Source organism: Polistes dominula, unplaced genomic scaffold, assembly GCF_049000335.1.
Source record: "Polistes dominula isolate Pdom_NZ unplaced genomic scaffold, Pdom_raw_medaka contig_49, whole genome shotgun sequence".
NCBI classification, from domain to species: Eukaryota; Metazoa; Arthropoda; class Insecta; order Hymenoptera; family Vespidae; genus Polistes; species Polistes dominula.
In genome coordinates, this window is record NW_028300914.1 from 870,512 (window position 1) to 887,785 (window position 17,274).

The window sequence follows — 17,274 nt, forward strand, 5'->3', positions numbered from 1 at the left end:
TGATAATTATTTTCTTACGTCGATACGATATGGTGTATTAAAGTTTAACCCGATAGTTAGTTTAGATTAACCCTTTAACTGTAGGGCACACTCTCGAAATCAATCAATTAATATGAACGGTGCGGTGCGGCGCGGCGCGGTGCGATTTTCGCATGTCAGTCGGTACGATTGTTTTTTCATTAACTACTACTATTTGACCAAAACAGATAATAATGGACAAATCAAATAAAAAATATGAATTTTTTTTTTTTAACATTTTTTTACATTTTTTTTTAAGCAGTTAAGTGTGGCGATTTGTACGCATCTGCTTCACATGTCTGCTTCACATCTACTTCTAATCATTTTTTTTTTTTTTGGTTTCTTTTTATCATTGTTTCTTTCTTTCTTTCTTTCTTTCTTTCTTTTTGGTTTGGCGTTTTAGTTTTTTTTTGTTTTGTTTACTTCAATGCACTGTAGCAGTGGATAAAACGCGAACGAATCGAACCGTCGAAAAGCTTGAAGCTAACTCGAGTGGTTGGTAACATTGGATGGAAAGGGCTAGATTTTCATTAAAATTGCACTGCAACTGAGTTTTTCTCTTTTTATCTATCTATCTATCTATCTATCTATCTATCTATCTATCTATCTATCTATCTTTGTTTCTTTCTCTCTTTAATTCTTTTCTACTCTCTCTCTCTCTCTCTCTCTTTCTATCTATTTCTCTCTCTGTCTCTATTTTTTTTTTTTTTTTATTTACTTACTGCTCACTTTATCTTTTTCTCCCCCATTCCCTTTTATTTCTGGTTAATACAAGTACGCGTAGTGTATACACGGATATACCCTTGAATGATCTTTTTCCGTTCCCTTTTCTAGCTAGCCCTTTTTCCTTCTTCATTATTCACTTGACGGCTTTCATTCGGCCAGTTACCACCTGTTTCACTATCAGAATGAAAAAAGATAAGACTTGTTCGTTAGAATAAAATGAGATCTATATATATACATTGCGTATTTGCGTTTCACGTAACTTTGAACATTTCTAGAGCAACATTTCTGTTTAAAAGCGAGTTTAAACGTACGTTCCGATTAGTCGAAAATGGAATTTCATTAGCACATTTCCTCATACCACTTGATTCAATTTTCATTGCATTTTTCAACATATATTTTTGAAAAGAAAACTTTTTTTAGAATATCAGGGGGATTTAATAATCGTGAAACGCAAGAAACCGTTAAATCGATGAAACAAAAATAATTAATTAATTAATTAATAACAATTCTAAATATAAATAATTCAGTGTAACAATATGTTTGTTCACTAATAATTCCAAAACTACTCAACTTATCTTTTGTTCCAACTTAGCACATAGCACAATTTTTATTATTTTTATTATTTTTTAATAATAAAAGGAAAAACCAAAAATTTCAATTTTTTAATCGTGTTTATTATTATTAAAATACTAGGAAGATAATGAATGATAGTATCGTTAAAAAATTCATTTCAAATAAAAATATAATATATATTATTATTATTATTATTTAACAATGCAATTATATGATTCGTTAATAAGAATTATGAATAAATTGTAGATAATTTGTAAGGTATTGTTAAAATTACATAAGATATACTCGTGATACAGATAGTAAAAGAAATATAACAAAGAAACGTGACCGTGAATTTGATTTCGTTTTTTTTTAATTTTATTTCTCTCTCTCTCTCTCTCTCTCTCTCTTTCTCTCTCCTTCCACGCGTCAATTTAAACGGAAAATATCGCGAAAGTCGGAAAAGCCTCGGGAAAATTTAAAACGGGAAGATGAGTGTCTGGAGATTTTAATTAGGATAACCACTAGCTACACTTCTGAATATTACATAAGCGTAGGACCAGGCATGGTTTACCATGTTGCCTGCCTGCCTGCCTGCCTACCTCCCACCCACCCTGCTGTTACTGCTTTTCCATGTGGTTGGTGGACGGACCCCTCTGAACAAACATCTTCGCACTCAAAAAATCTCTGCCAGCTGATAGGATTGAAGATATTAGTGAACGAGAAATAGAAATGATGAGAAAAAAAAAAAACGTCAAACTGGCAAAATAACAAAGCGAAAATACAAACAAGTTTTCTTTTTTTTTGGTTTTTTCCTTGTTACTGCTTCATCTCCACCCACCCCCTCTCCCCCATATTACTTTTATCTATGTATAAATATTCGTTTGTAAAATTGTTTTTAAACGATGAATGATCATCGAATTTTTGATAAAACGTTTACCAATTTGACTGTCAAGGTGGTTTATCGAGCATTTGTTTGATTTTGCGGTGAAATCTCAAATAACTTCTCGTTTAAACTACAAATGTTGTCTTTCTATTCATCGTTTTGGCTTATTTCCAATTTGAGGTATACCATTAGGACGTAGCCGTGAACAAAAAATGAACATGAAGAAGAAAATAAAGCTAGGTTATCGGTAAAAATCACTTGGATTATAATCAGTGTACGTATTATTTGAACCCTTTGACTGGTGATTATATATATATAAAAATTACAAACGTGTTATATCTATCATGCATTATTTTTCATGTAAAAATAAATTCTTCGAGTTTATTTAAGTTCTCTTATACGAAATAGAATAAGATTCATGTAACCACATATCTTCACGATGTATACATATACGTTAATTGTCATTGATTATGACGAATATTCTGTCTGATTAGCAAGCACGTAGGACACATTTACGAATGGTATTCTCGTCTTCGAAATTACGTGTCATATGTCGCTCAAAATTTCGCATAGTTTACATAGAGACAGAGAGAGAGAGAGAGAGAGAAAGAGAGAGAGAGTTTCTAATGCACGAACACAACACGTGAATACAGCCAAGAACATGTTTCTATTTTATGTCATTGGATTTTTTCCGTTCATGTCCAACAAGGTTGGACTTTCTTTTACATTTTACCAACATAATCTATAATCAAAATAGTTGAAGAAGAACTTTTTCAAGTGAAAACTTCTTTAGAATCAGGGTAATTTGAAAAAATGTAACGGAGCGGTAGGCGGCGGTGTAACATAGCGGTAGGCGTCTATAAAACGGTCAACATATTAAATAAGAAGAGATGTATACATATATACATATGTATTATTATTTTTTATTACTAATTTAAAGATTTTTATTTAGAGATTATCTATAGGTTCTGTAAGATTCTTTCAATAGATGGCACTGTATTACAATTCAATTATTTCGATATATTCACGTCTCGAAGCTTGGTTTTCTTTGAAGGTTTCACTTCTATCGTGTATTATTTGCACACATCTGTTAATTATTTCTCTGTTATTTTCTAATCTTCGTAAAAAAAAAAAACATGGAGAATAAAAAAAAAATAAAGAAATAAAGAAAAGACGTTAAAGAAATCGAGATAAGCAGGCAGGTAGGCAGGCAGGCTTGTTGTTCGTTATACTTTCTTCTCTTTCTCTAAGGTGAGAGGCAAGTATGCACCTGTCATTAATTACCATGCAGCATGTGCGAGATATTGGACCGCTTAAATATGCGTGACTGCGTTCGAATGTGCGCGCGCTGTTATCAGTCATCCTGGTGCATAACTCGCTCGCGTATACATGTATCCTACTACCTGCTTATATGCACGAACGTTCATTCCGTAGCTTGAACACTGCATAACTCTGTAGCAACCTTAATTACACGAAAATTCTCTATGCTTTACAGACAAAGAGAAAGAGAGAGAAAGAGAGAGAGAGGGAGAGAGAGAAAACAAGAAAGAGAAATGTAGAGAGTTTTTAGTGATAAAACAGAGGAAAAAGATGAGACAACCACAAGAATAGATGCGCTTATGCGTCTTAAATTATTATTATTATTATTATTAATTTTTATTTTTTCGATATTTTATAGAACGGAGAAATTGTATATATTATTATATATATATATATTATTTACATTATTTATATTAATATATATATAAATTACGTGTCACGTCTGTTTGTCCGCAATGGACTCCTAAACTATTGAAATGATTTGAATAAAACTTGCACACTGTGTGCAGTTTAATCCAACTTGAAAGATAGAATAGTTTATAATCTCAATTTATAATCGGAATATTATTTGTTTATTAAAGATTCATGGTTATTTATATTATATTTTACTACATTTCTATTTAATTGTACGATAGCACGATTATATTTTACACGTGAAAAACATATCGTCGTATATAGAGCCCTTCTTGCATTCTTCTTTTCCGTAGCACTTACGATGAAATAAAATAAGAGAGGGAAATAAAGAAAAACGTGAAAGAGAGAGAGAGAGAGAGAGAGAAAAAGAGAGAACATAATAATCGTGTGTCGTAATTGAACGATAATATCTGACGCGTGCAAACGACGTCTCCTAGAAGATTCTTTCGTGGCTCTTTGAAACTACGATCGATCTCGAAGAAAACTTGAGTGAAGGGGGATAGGGTTGATTCTCATGCGAAGGGTGACATATATTTATACATATATACATACATACACGCGCACGTATATGCGTTTCTTTCATTAATTTTGTATGGATTGAAAATGAACGAACATGAACGAGCACACGCGTGTATGTATACTCACTCGAGAGAAAAAAAAAAAAGATGGAGAAGGGAGAATGAAGGATCTCAGGATATAAAAAAAGGGGTGGTATATATATATATATTTTAAAATCCTCTTGTCGGTTTGTGTATACATCGAGTCCATCATCGTATCCCTTGGGAGACAATAGGAGACGATGAAAAACTAAAGGATAGGACGTTTACGGATATGTTGGTACGATTTATGATTGTACCCACTCATTCCATAAGAGTCAGGAGGACGGATTTTTTTTTTCTTTTCTTTTTTTTTCTTTATTCTTACAAAATTTATTTGTACATGTTGTCTCGGTTATGAATTTTTGGTTAAATAAAAAAACGAATATCGAATCGAATTTTAGAAAGATTTTTAAAAACGTTTGCTGCACACCTCGGGGATTTCTTAATCATTTAAAATTTATCTCTTATGTTACAAAATGTTCTCCTCTTCTTCGTGAAGTTTTATTACACGTACACCATTATTTTAACTTAAACAAAATTTCACTCCATAATGTTGGAGAATCAAAATAAATCGTAATAATCTTACGTATATTGTTTTTTTTTTGGTTTTTGTTTCAACAGAAATTGCTTATTATTTCACTTTTTTTTTTTTTCGTCTTCGTAAAATGTTATTATATTTTTTATTTGTAGAAATAATGTTTGTTAAATGATAAATTCTTCGAATATACCGAAAGTTTCTCTTGAAACAAAACGAAACCAACGATGTATATTATTATTCAAAGATATTCTTAAATTTGATTAATATATCAAATCAATTTAATCGCAATGAATTTCTATCAATGTTTTACATAATACAAATAAAATGTCATTACAATACTATTTCATTGATAATGCTGATTTTCGTGTAATAATTATTCATTTACATTGACAACATAATTACGTAGTTGAATTGTTTGTCAAAGCGTAGATAATAATTATCATAAACCAAAGGATTAATACATACATCAAAGAGAATATTAGTATTGGTCAAGAATTAATTTGTAAATTAATAAATAAATGTTTGTAAATTAAAAAAAAGAGAAAATGTTCATTGTAGAAAAAGAATAGAGTTTAAAAAAAATAAATAAAAGTTAAAAAAAGAATAGAATGAAATATGTTGTCGTTATCGTACAGCTCGTCAGTTCAAAGTTACGTCAGAATAGATCATCACGTTCGCGGTTCATATAGTTACATATATATATCTATATATATATATATAGGTTTGTTCATGTAGTATCATCTTGTAGAGAGACAGGCAAAGAAGATGAAAAATGAAGTGGCCGGCGTTTACGGATGTTCTTACGATTTATGATGCCCAGCTCTAGATACATACAACACATAACGCATTCTCTGCCAAGAGATAGAGAGAGAGAGAGAGAGAGAGAAAGAGTGAAGTAATATGCTACGTGACAATGTTCCTTTCTTATGCTATTATTATTATTATTATTATTATTATATCTTTTTTTCCTCTCTCTCTCTCTCTCTCACTCTCTATTTTATTATTGAATCATTTTTATATCAAACTAGGGGTGTCACCGCCACGCGTTGCTGTGGCTCACAATCAGTCCGATACACACGTCTTGAATTAATAAACATATAATTCGCAATTAATAAAATAATATTGCGATTATAAATTGAGATATAAACTATCGTATCTTTTAAGTTGAATGAAACTGCACACAGTATGCAATATTTTATTCAAATCGGTTCAGTAGTTTAAGAGTCCATTGCGGACAAACAACATGATGTGACGTAATTTATATATATTAAGATTTCGATTAGTACCGATCGAGTAATTCACATAGTGTTGCTTATTAAAATTTTAATTTGATAACGTTTTCCTATCATTGTAATATACATTGACTACAATGTATAATATATACTATATATATATATATATATATATATATTAGTTTACTTTGAAATAACAAGGCAATTTATATTTCAATAATATACGTGATTTAAATGTAATCGTTTGCTTTTGCAAGCGTAAGCTTTCAAAAACGATTATACGATAGCTTTGATGTTATTATTGGGTGGGAGTAGGGGGGGCGGGGGGAGGGAAGGGTAGGCAGTGATTCAAAAGGAAATGTAAGCGAACGATTAAATATGAATATTTTTATTTGATTGAATATCTTCTGAAAAGCAACATTTTTTTTTTTTGCTCTGATGTGTATTACCTTCTCATCATATTATATTTCTCACCCATGGTATGGTGTATGCCGTGTTGGAGACACGGTGGATAAGAAAACGTATGATAAACGAGGGGAGTTAGTCCTTTATGGGTGCGAAGCAATTTATGAGACTGTCCAAGTAAAAGGGGGGTTCGGCAGTAAAAGGGTATGGTATGGGAATGGAGGAAGGAAGGAAGGAAGGAAGGAAGGAAGGAAGGAAGGAAGGAAGGAAGGAAGGAAGAGAAAGGGTGTAACTACTACGTCTGTCTAATTCACTGTAACGCGCCATTCTTCGGTCGAACGTTTTAACGCTGATTCAGCATTTAACCGTGCAATTAATTAGCTCACACGGCTTCTTCTTGCAAGTCCAAGGTAATAACCCCCGCGAGCAGCGTGATAAACCCCTCAACCCCCCTACCCCTACCCCATCCCCTGCCCTGCCCTCCTCCTTCAAGCCACTTCGCGGTATTCGATAATGAATATCTCCCATTAATCCGTACTTGATGGGAATCGTTGTGATAATAATTAATTGGGCCATACCTTTGTAAGAGAAGATTAATTTCTAGTGTGATTTTTTACATTAGATAACGCGTTATCGTAGTAACGATGTTTGAAAGCAGATAACCGCTCTCTCCTACTGTGGTTATATGTGTATATATATATATATATATATATATATATATATATATATATATAGGTGTAGGTGTTGGTCAACGATTAATTCGCCGTCAGCAACAAATAATCCGTAATCGTTGCAGTAACATCGGTAACGGCATGCAATAGTCCAACCGATAAGCCTGCATGAACGTTGACTGGTTGGATGCGCTTTGTATCGAGCAGACCATAGCAATATGCTTGCAACTACGATTTAGGCCTACCTTTCCTGTATACAAGCGATTATACATGTGTTAAATACCTGGCTATTACCAACTACGGAAATTCATCAGTAGGATTTAAATGCATTTCTTATGATATTCTCTAATGTGATTTTTGTGTTCAATGAAATGACAAAATAAAACACATTCTTATGGGTTATTTAATAATTTGGTTTTTTTCTTCTTTTTTTTGGCGGGGGGGGGGGGAATGCACAAAATGAAAATATATAATGCAATAATAATGTATCTGTAGAATGATTTATTTTTTTCTCGTTTTATTTGAAAAATATGCATGAATGCATGCATGCATGTATGTATGCGCTTGTATACGCACTCGTGTATCTTTTTCCCACGCAATGTGAAATAAACAAAACATATATATATATATATATATATATATAGTAGGGTCCTGTCACGATTGCGACTGTACCGGACGTTGATTTGATTTCTCCGTGCTAAATAGGAAAACGATTGTATCATGCTATTCTTCCTCTCTCTCTCTCTTTCTCGTTGTCTTTCATCTTGTTGAATACAAAATAGTAACAAAATGTATGTAGTTATTGTGGAAGAGTTTGTTGTTGTTGTTTATGGGACTGTTTTCTGTTTCATTTTTCGTAAATAGGTGAAATCAAAAGATTTATTATTGTTCGATTGATTATAGGGTGATTTAAAGGGTGTAAAATATATTAGATGATAAGGGTGATAAAAGTGTTTAAAAATATATTAGAAAAATAATTAATATATATATATAATATATCATATATTATTATATATATTATTATATATATTTATTAAATAAATTGTTGGACGCACTAAACAGTATAAATCGTAATATATATATATATATGTATATATATTGTCTACGTAGCAATATATTTTTTAGTGACTTCAAAGCGATCGCTTAAAGGTATAAAAAAAAACATAAGAGAGAGAGAGAGAGAGAGAAAGAGAAATAATAGCTTTGTGTGCTAACGTTTCACGTAAAGCCGTTTCACGTTGACTGCGTACGTTCAACAACGAATTAGATTCCAAGGGGAAATCCGAAGAAAATCTTTGTACTTTTAGTTTTCGTTACTATCGCGTCAGCCATTCGGTCGACGACATACGACAAAAAGTCTATGAAGAAAATATACGAAGAGTATAAGAGAGAATCATAGAGAGAAGAGAGAGAGAGAGAGAGAGAGAGAGAGAATGGGTGGGTCATCGTACGCTTCAATCGTTTTTTGTAATTTCTATGTACTACTTTCTAAGTATATATGTACGTACACATATATTTATATATATATGTATATATGTATGAATATACGTGTATATACATGAACATATATATAATAATCGGTATGCCAATGAAAGTATATTAAAGAACCTTTATTAAAGTAGCCGGTATCACGCAAGCTTATTTAGTGCGAATTTGCGCGCCTTTTCACAAATGTAAATCAATTTCATTTAAACAATGACAACATCGTTGAAAAGAACAACTTTGTATGCATTGTCATTTAATTGTGTATTTATATATGTTATTTTATATCAAATTATTATTTAACGTTATATAAGTAATCAAGATAAAATACAAAAATGATGACACATACATTTTCCACAACGTTGAATATAATGAAAATTTTATATAATAAATATAAATATTATATAAATATCAAAAAATAATCAAAATTTGTTTCTTTGATTATTATAAATATTTTCAATATTAATCAAGACAAAATTTTAACATCATTTTTTAACACTTTTTGTTTTGGAAGGAAATTGTTTAATTCACTTTTTTAAAAAATATTTCAATTTTTCATTGTTATAAAATAAATGTAAAAGTGTACTCATCGAAGAAATTTTGATTACTTTGCACTACCCTTAATATTTTATTTATAATACTTTTTTTATATTTTTTTATTTTTTTTTATTTTAAGAACAATTAGAATCTCGAATAGTGACCGTGTGTACAAGTTTTTCTTTTAGTCACGAGATCAAGATAACAACAAAAATTGATTTAACACCTTAACTGACCTAACACTTTTATACGAGAAAAAAAATCAATACATAAATCTAAATATATAACATTGTGTTTTATTATATAAAAATGATAAATGTTAAATAATAAACGAATATTTTAAACGTTTTAGAATAATAAAATTATACAAAAAAAAAAAATGTAAGGATAATCCATCATAGTATTATTAAACATATTCATTATAATTATCTTCTTAAGAAAGTTAACTTTAGTTTGTATAAAAGTATAGATAAAATAGATAGATCGTAATATCATAATTTTCAATGTAAGCTTATCTGTTTTCGTTAAAAGTTATAAAGCACTCTCATTTGTCGGATAAGATATTTCAATCTATTTTAGTAAAGTGTTCGATCTAAATCTCAGTTAAAAGCAATTGCTTTTAGTATCATTTCTTAAGTAAAGTAAGGCGTAAGTTCTAGGACAGTTTGAACGTTCGGTAAGGTTCCAAACGCAATCGGTGTTTACTGTGGTTAGAAAAAGTTACTTTAACTTTTCGAAGGGTGCGAAACTAAAGTAGAACAGCGATAAACGGTGATTCGTTCTCGTTCCTTAGGAATAGAAAGCTGTGCTGCTGCTGATGGTAGTGGTGGTAGTGGTGGTGGTGATGGTGGTGGTGGTGGTGGTGGAATATCGTCTTCATTTATTACAAACGTTTATTACAACTCGAATCTCACGAATTTCCAACATCATTATCATAACAGACGTTAGTATTAGAAATCCACCGATTCTTCGTAGATTTTACCCCTCTCTTTTGTAACTTACATGAGACCCTTCGTACCATCTGTTCGTATTTGTTCGTTTCATTTCTTTTTCTTTCTTCTATCTTATTCGTTTTATTTCGATAAAAATTGTGCCATGTGCTAAGTTGGAAAAAAATCAACGTGAAATAAAATCAATTTCATTTAAGATATGTTGAGTAGTTTTGGAATTATTAGTGGACAAACATATTGTGTTACACTGAATTTTTATATAGAGAATTTTATTAATTAATTCATTTATTAATATATAGAATTAAATATATAAAATTAAATTATATATTGAATTTTATTAATTAATTAATTAATTATTTTTGTTTCATTAGTTTCACGTTCTTTCGTTTCACAATTTTTCAATCACCCTGATATTCTAAAGAAGTTTTCACCTAAATAGAAAAAAAAGAGTTAAGAATTAAAATATTATTACAATTATTTGTAAAAGTAGAAGAAATAATGTATGTTTTTTTTTTTTTTTCAAAATTTTCAAGATTCTATATAAGTATAATGCTTGGTATAGTTTACATGGTGAAAACTACGTTGGATGAATGTCATCAGCTTAGATAACATTTTTTCATATATATATATATATATATAAAAAGGGTCAGTGTGTTTTTCGTAAGGATAAAGAAAGCGAGAGCCACGTTTCAGAGATAACAGGAGAGAGAACCACGCAAGATATATTCGCGATTTATGCACCTGTATGCACAATCTTATGTGCGGTTGCACATATGCATCTGTCGCCGCATATGCATGGTTGCGCGTTATAATATCCACGTGCTGTTGATACGTGTGCCGTGACGTCAACACGAGATATGTATTTTCTACGTACGACACGACTAATAAGAGAGAGACAGAGAGAGAGAGAGAGTTTCATGAAAGATAACTAAATTGATGTATTTTTTTAATTAATTATTTATTATTATTTCTAATTGATAAAGTTTACCGAGTAACTGGAATTAATTGTTAAAATAATAATTCATACGCGAATCTTATTTACAATTATATTTTTATCGATTTAATAATAAAGTTAGAAAGAAAATAGAAATTTGTGTTAAGGATTATTTTAAAATAAAAAATAAAGTATTTCTTTTGTAAAAGAATGATGATACATTTGATCTTTCCATTCGAGTCATCGACTTTGATGGACGAGACGATGATTGGTATTCAGGGATCGTATCGAAAAAGGTGTAGTATACCACAGCTGCTAGAATTTCGTTTCTATGTCACCCACCTTTACACATATATATATATATATATATACATATACGTACATACTACAGAATACTTTATGTTATTGGGATTTCACGTTGAGAATTCGGAATATCACGAAATGTTGTAGAAACGAATCGATTTTATCTCTTCGATCGTTACAAAACTTTTCCTGTCCCTTCCAAACCTCCGATCTTATGCGAAATCTTTCGACATTTACCCACGTACACGTAGAAAAATCGAATGAAATATTTTTATATTGGCCCCCTTTTCTCTTTTTTTTATTTTTTTTTCTTTATTTTTTTTAATGTGTCTTACATTTTATTTTTTATTTTTTATATAAAATAACATTTTCATAACCACCCATGGAATATAACGAAACAAGAGAGGGAAGTTAAGATCGACTCGGGAGGAAGTTTGAAAACCAGGATGGTTCTTTCAAACCTCCGATTCACCCCCTTCTCCCTCTCTCCCCTCTCTCTCTCTCTCTCTCTCTTACTTTACTTTTTCCTCTCGTACTATCTTCTCCATTCGTTCGTACGTTCGTTCGTACGTTCCTTTTTCTTACTGTTCCTTTTTTGTTGGTTTGTTTTTACGTAAGCACGAAAACTTCGTGGTCGAGTGTTTCCTTTTTTTGCTTTACATACATGTATATATACTTACATATATACATACATATATGGATAGGGGGATGATGATGCTGTATATCCGGTATCTCTATGTATATCCCAGTGAATTTGAGAAAAAAGGTGGATCCTTTTTTATCCTTCTTCTTCTTCCTCTTCTTTTTCTTCTTTTTTTTTTTTATCGAGCGATGTTCTAAGTTCGCGTTATTCATAGCGTAATGTTATCTCGTTCTTAACTCTCGCATATAAACTCCTTCTACATGATATTTACACAATTTGGTTTAGCTCCCTCCCCCCCCCCCCCTCACCCCATCTGTCTATCTATCTGTCTGTCTGTCTGTCTCTCTTTTTGTCCTTTTGGTTTCCGGATTTTTGTTTCTTTTTTTCTTTTTTTTTCCCCCAGTTCGGTTAAAATTTTGCCCACGGCTTTAATAAGAATTTCAGCATGGACAAAGCGTTGTTTCATTCTTTTCAAACGAGTCGAGGGTAACGGGACTTAAGTTCGAATAATTTATCGAGCTGCAAAAGAACGACACGGAACATCGCCGCAAATAGGAATGCTTGATGAGAATTATTCGTTTCCTCCTACTACACGTTCTACTCCCACCTCCACCTCCACCTTTACCTCCACCCCTCATCCCCATAGTACTCGACAGTACGTTGGTATTATGAGACACACCGAAGCTTAAATTGTAATACGCTAGTGCATATATCTATATATATATAAATGAATGAAAAAGTGGAAGAAAAATTGTTTTAAGATAGGAACTTAATGTATTTTCTTTCTTCCCCATTCTTTTATAATTAAACGAATTACCAATTAAGATTAAAAAAAAAAAAGAAAAAAAATAGAATAGATAAAGAAAAAGAAAAGCGAGAAAAAATGAAAGGATATATAAAAAAAACTACCATTCGTATTTTATCGACCTATTTACTTGTCCATTTGCATACATCTCGTATATTCGATTTAATGGGGGAAAAACAGAAGTAAAAAAAAAAAAATAAAATAACAAGAAAAATAAGAAAGAAAAAAAACAGATTTAACGTCGGGAGAAAGAGGAAATGTTTATTGAAACAAGGGGTGGGAGGGAGGGAGGGAGTATATTGAAAGAAAATAGAAAAGTAACGAAAGAACAAAGTTAATAACGAACGGTTTACTTAAAACTTGCAATATGTCTATTTAAAGATAGAAAAATAGTTTTAAACGAGGTTATCTATTTATATCGATAGTTTTTACAAAAGTACAAATATCGAACTGCTTATTATTACTCTCGCGATTTGTTTCCGATAATTTCAATTACATTTCAATTATATTTTCAATACTATTTATATAATATATTATTATTATATTATTAAATAAAAAAATAAAAAACATGTGTGCATATCACACAAGTTATAGGAGTGAAACCTTTAAATAAACAAGTTACGAAAATATATAATTTATTATATAATATTATTATATTATTTTATTTAAGCTTTTAATTTATAATTATTTATTTAATTAATAATTTAATTATTACATTTTATTATAAAAATATTACGCCTGTAGATATGCAACCCTTCAGACACATTTAGAAAATATTACTTGCAAGCATTGCCATCTACTAGGACGGAATTTTTTTCTCGTCAAAACTGTTTATACACGTATGTATGACGGGTTGCATATCTTTCGGGCAGAACAAAAATTATAAATATAAATACAAATATAAATATTATTTATATGTAAATCTATCTCGTTTTCTATCTTTTAAAAAGATAGAGAAGGAACAGAAGACCAAAAGAAACATAGAAATAGTAGAAGTGCATGGTCGAGGTCGTATAAGTGATATGCGAGTATAACAAAAGGCAGAAGTAAAGCTTGCGTTGTCTGAAGTAATAGTGAAGAACTTCTGAGTCTGGGATAGGAGAACGCTCATAAAATTTCTATGTATCTTCTAGTATCTGGGCATAGAATAAGAAAAAGGGTGGAGAAGAAGTACGACGAGACTAGACAAAACGAAACGAAACGAAACGAAACAAAACTAAACGAAACTAAACGAAACGAAGAGAAAAGAACGGGGAAAAGAACCGAGAGAGAAGGCACGAAGGGAGAAAAATAAAGAAAGATGGAAAGGTTAGAAGAAAAGAAAAATGCATGAAAAGCAACAAGAGAAAGAGAAAAAGACACAGCATAAGAGAAAGAGAAAGAGAATATAGTCTAAGGCGCGTTTTCCTATCTCGAGACAAAGTATTGTAAGTTGCAAGCTCGAAAGCTTTACTAGAGGGTGACCCTCTTTTCTTCACTCCGGTCCATGTAGCTCGCATTGCAAAGCTCGTGTCCTGCATCCGGGTCAATCCTTTATCCTCCAAAACTTTCCACAATTCCAACATATATTGTGTGTGTTTATATGTGTGTATGTATGTTTATTGTAACCTCAATATTCACACCGTTACCTCTCCCTCTCTCTCTCTCTCTTACTTACGTGAATACCATTTTCTTAACTTTCCAGTTCCTTAACTTTGTTCCTGTGTCTTTTACCAATAACCCGGAATGGATATTATTTTATTTTATTTTATTTTATTTTATTTTATTTTATTTTATTTTATTAGCTCGAGTTATAAATAACTTCCGATGCAACTATGTAAAATCTACTTTTCGTATTTACCTATTATAAGTCACCGAAACAAACGGATTTTTGATATCACTGTATAGATGAGAATTCAGTTTAGTCTTCTGTCAACTTTTTTATACAGTCAATGTTACATTTAATTGGTTTTTCTTAACCACTGAAATGGGATAGTAAAAAGTGCATATGAAACAAGGCAATTAGCACTAAAGTGGCAACTGAAAAAATATGCAGCGTATACAGTGCAGGACTGATAACTGATAGGGCAGTTTAGAAATTGGTTTGTCAAATTCCGTTTCTCGAGATACGATCTTAAAAGATGAAAACCGAGTGCAAGGATGTATTTTCGACTTTGATGAACCTTTTAAAGGTAATATTGAGAGCAAAATCCAATAGATACGTTGAACAATTGTAAAGAGTGCAAAAAAAGAAACTCCATGAAAGATGTGTTGCACTTATCAGTGCATTTGTCTCATAAAAAATGGAAAGTTATTTATGACTCGACCTAATACAATAATTATCGATTTTGTTAACGAGTTAAAATGATTGCGATAGGATATATAAAAAAAATAAAAATAACATGTTTCTTTTGACGTTTCTTCTCGGTTATACTCCACTGGTACAATTTATAACGGAAAAAAAAGATGCGGTAGGATAATAAAAAAAAATAAAAAAAAAAAACAGAAAGAAGAAAAAAAAAGATATTAAATTGACGAGATCGCAAGGGAAATCTCGTTTCATTAAAAGCATTCCTGACAGATAGAATTTTTTAAAGTCACAGAACGGGAAGTATGTACTTAATTCGTGCCATACATTCAAGAGAGTAAGAGAAAGAGAAAAGAGAGAGAAAGAGAGAGAGAGAGAGGAAGATTATAATATACTTTACAAAGAATCTCCTCATGCTAAGTGGAATAAGTTCAATAATAAATATAGTTCGTGTCATAGAGTTGAACACTCTGGTAATTAATGTCTTATATTTTCTTTATCAAAATACACAGTAATATCATATTGTTAAATTAAATAATCCATTTTATAATTAATAATAATAGTAATAATATCATCTTTGTTCTAAGGACAATCACATTTGAACTTTTTGATTGAATTTAACAGAAAGAAGGTGATTGAAATGTATTAATTAGTTCGTATTTTTATCTGGAAAAAAAGTTAAATGTTTGTCGAGGAATAATTGTATTATTATTATTAATATAATAATTCTTAAAGTTATTATTATTATTTAAAATAAAATTTAAAAAAAAAATGTTTCCGCCCGGGATCGAACCGGGGACCTTCCGCGTGTTAGGCGGATGTGATAACCACTACACCACGGAAACGAGTTGTCCAGTGATGCACAGTATGAACTTACAAGCTCAGCAATTTCTATCAATTTCTTTTTCTTACACATTTTTATATTTATTTATATATTTATTATCTAAAAATTGATTATTAATTTTAAATAACGTTGAAAATATGTAACTTATATAACTGTTCGTATAAGTTGTTAAAGTAAGCTTCATAGTTTAAGAAAAATGGGCTGCAATTTGTCTACTTTTTTATTTTTATCTTTTAATCATTGATAAATAAATCCGATGGTACACAAACATATGCATTTCGTTTTGACGAAAATATTTAAATATACACTTGTAATATTTGTAATATAATAATAGCATATATTATTATTCATTGATAACGATAAAAATATATCTAAACGTTTATAAATTTTATAAACAGCTCAGTTAATTGGGTTGCGTGTAAGAGTACAATTCATTTATGTTAAAAAATAGCAATTATAAAAACAACAACAAAAAATAAAAAAACAAAAAATGTTTCCGCCCGGGATCGAACCGGGGACCTTCCGCGTGTTAGGCGGATGTGATAACCACTACACCACGGAAACTTGGTGGCTGGAGTTTGGTCCATGATCAATCTACTCGACTTTGAAATTTAATCTTATTGCACTGGCCATTATTTTTCATTTCAATTAATTATATTCTTGCATTTTTTTTTTTATACTTATTTATAAAAAGGTTGATTCAGTTAATAAATAAAATATTTGTTGTGGTGAAAATGATTTTTTGTGACAGTTTTTATTTCAAAATCATTGCTGCTTAAAGGGTTCATAAAATTGATGCGCATGCATCATTTTTGAAATAGCATAATAAACAAATACTAATTAATAATACTTTTTGTTATAATATTGAATATATAATTAATTGTACGTGTTCCGTGTTATTCAAAAGTATTTTTCTTTTTTTTTTCTTTTTATTACAATGACTCGCTTAATTGGTAAACTTTATTTGATTGTTATAATTTATTTCGTTATAAGTACCTTTTTCACAGGTAGTACTTGTTTTACGAGATTCCATCCTCAACTAACATATTTAAACTAACAAGATTAATTGGGTTAAGTTATGCGGAAAATTTACCGACTCTTCAAAATGACCAAAAAAAAAAAAAAAGA

General features: G+C 30.6%; 1 protein-coding gene and 2 non-coding genes across 3 annotated transcripts in view; 1 reads left to right on the top strand and 2 right to left on the bottom strand.

Moving 5' to 3' along the window:
- The window catches only part of LOC107069381 (uncharacterized), a 54,359-nt gene that overhangs the window by 5,879 nt on the left and 31,206 nt on the right, over positions 1-17,274 (top strand). The gene's annotated exons all lie outside the window — the stretch shown is intronic.
- Positions 16,075-16,147, bottom strand: TRNAV-AAC (transfer RNA valine (anticodon AAC)). Its single transcript has one exon. It is a non-coding gene; the product is annotated as a tRNA-Val (tRNA).
- TRNAV-AAC (transfer RNA valine (anticodon AAC)) lies at positions 16,638-16,710 on the bottom strand. Its single transcript has one exon. It is a non-coding gene; the product is annotated as a tRNA-Val (tRNA).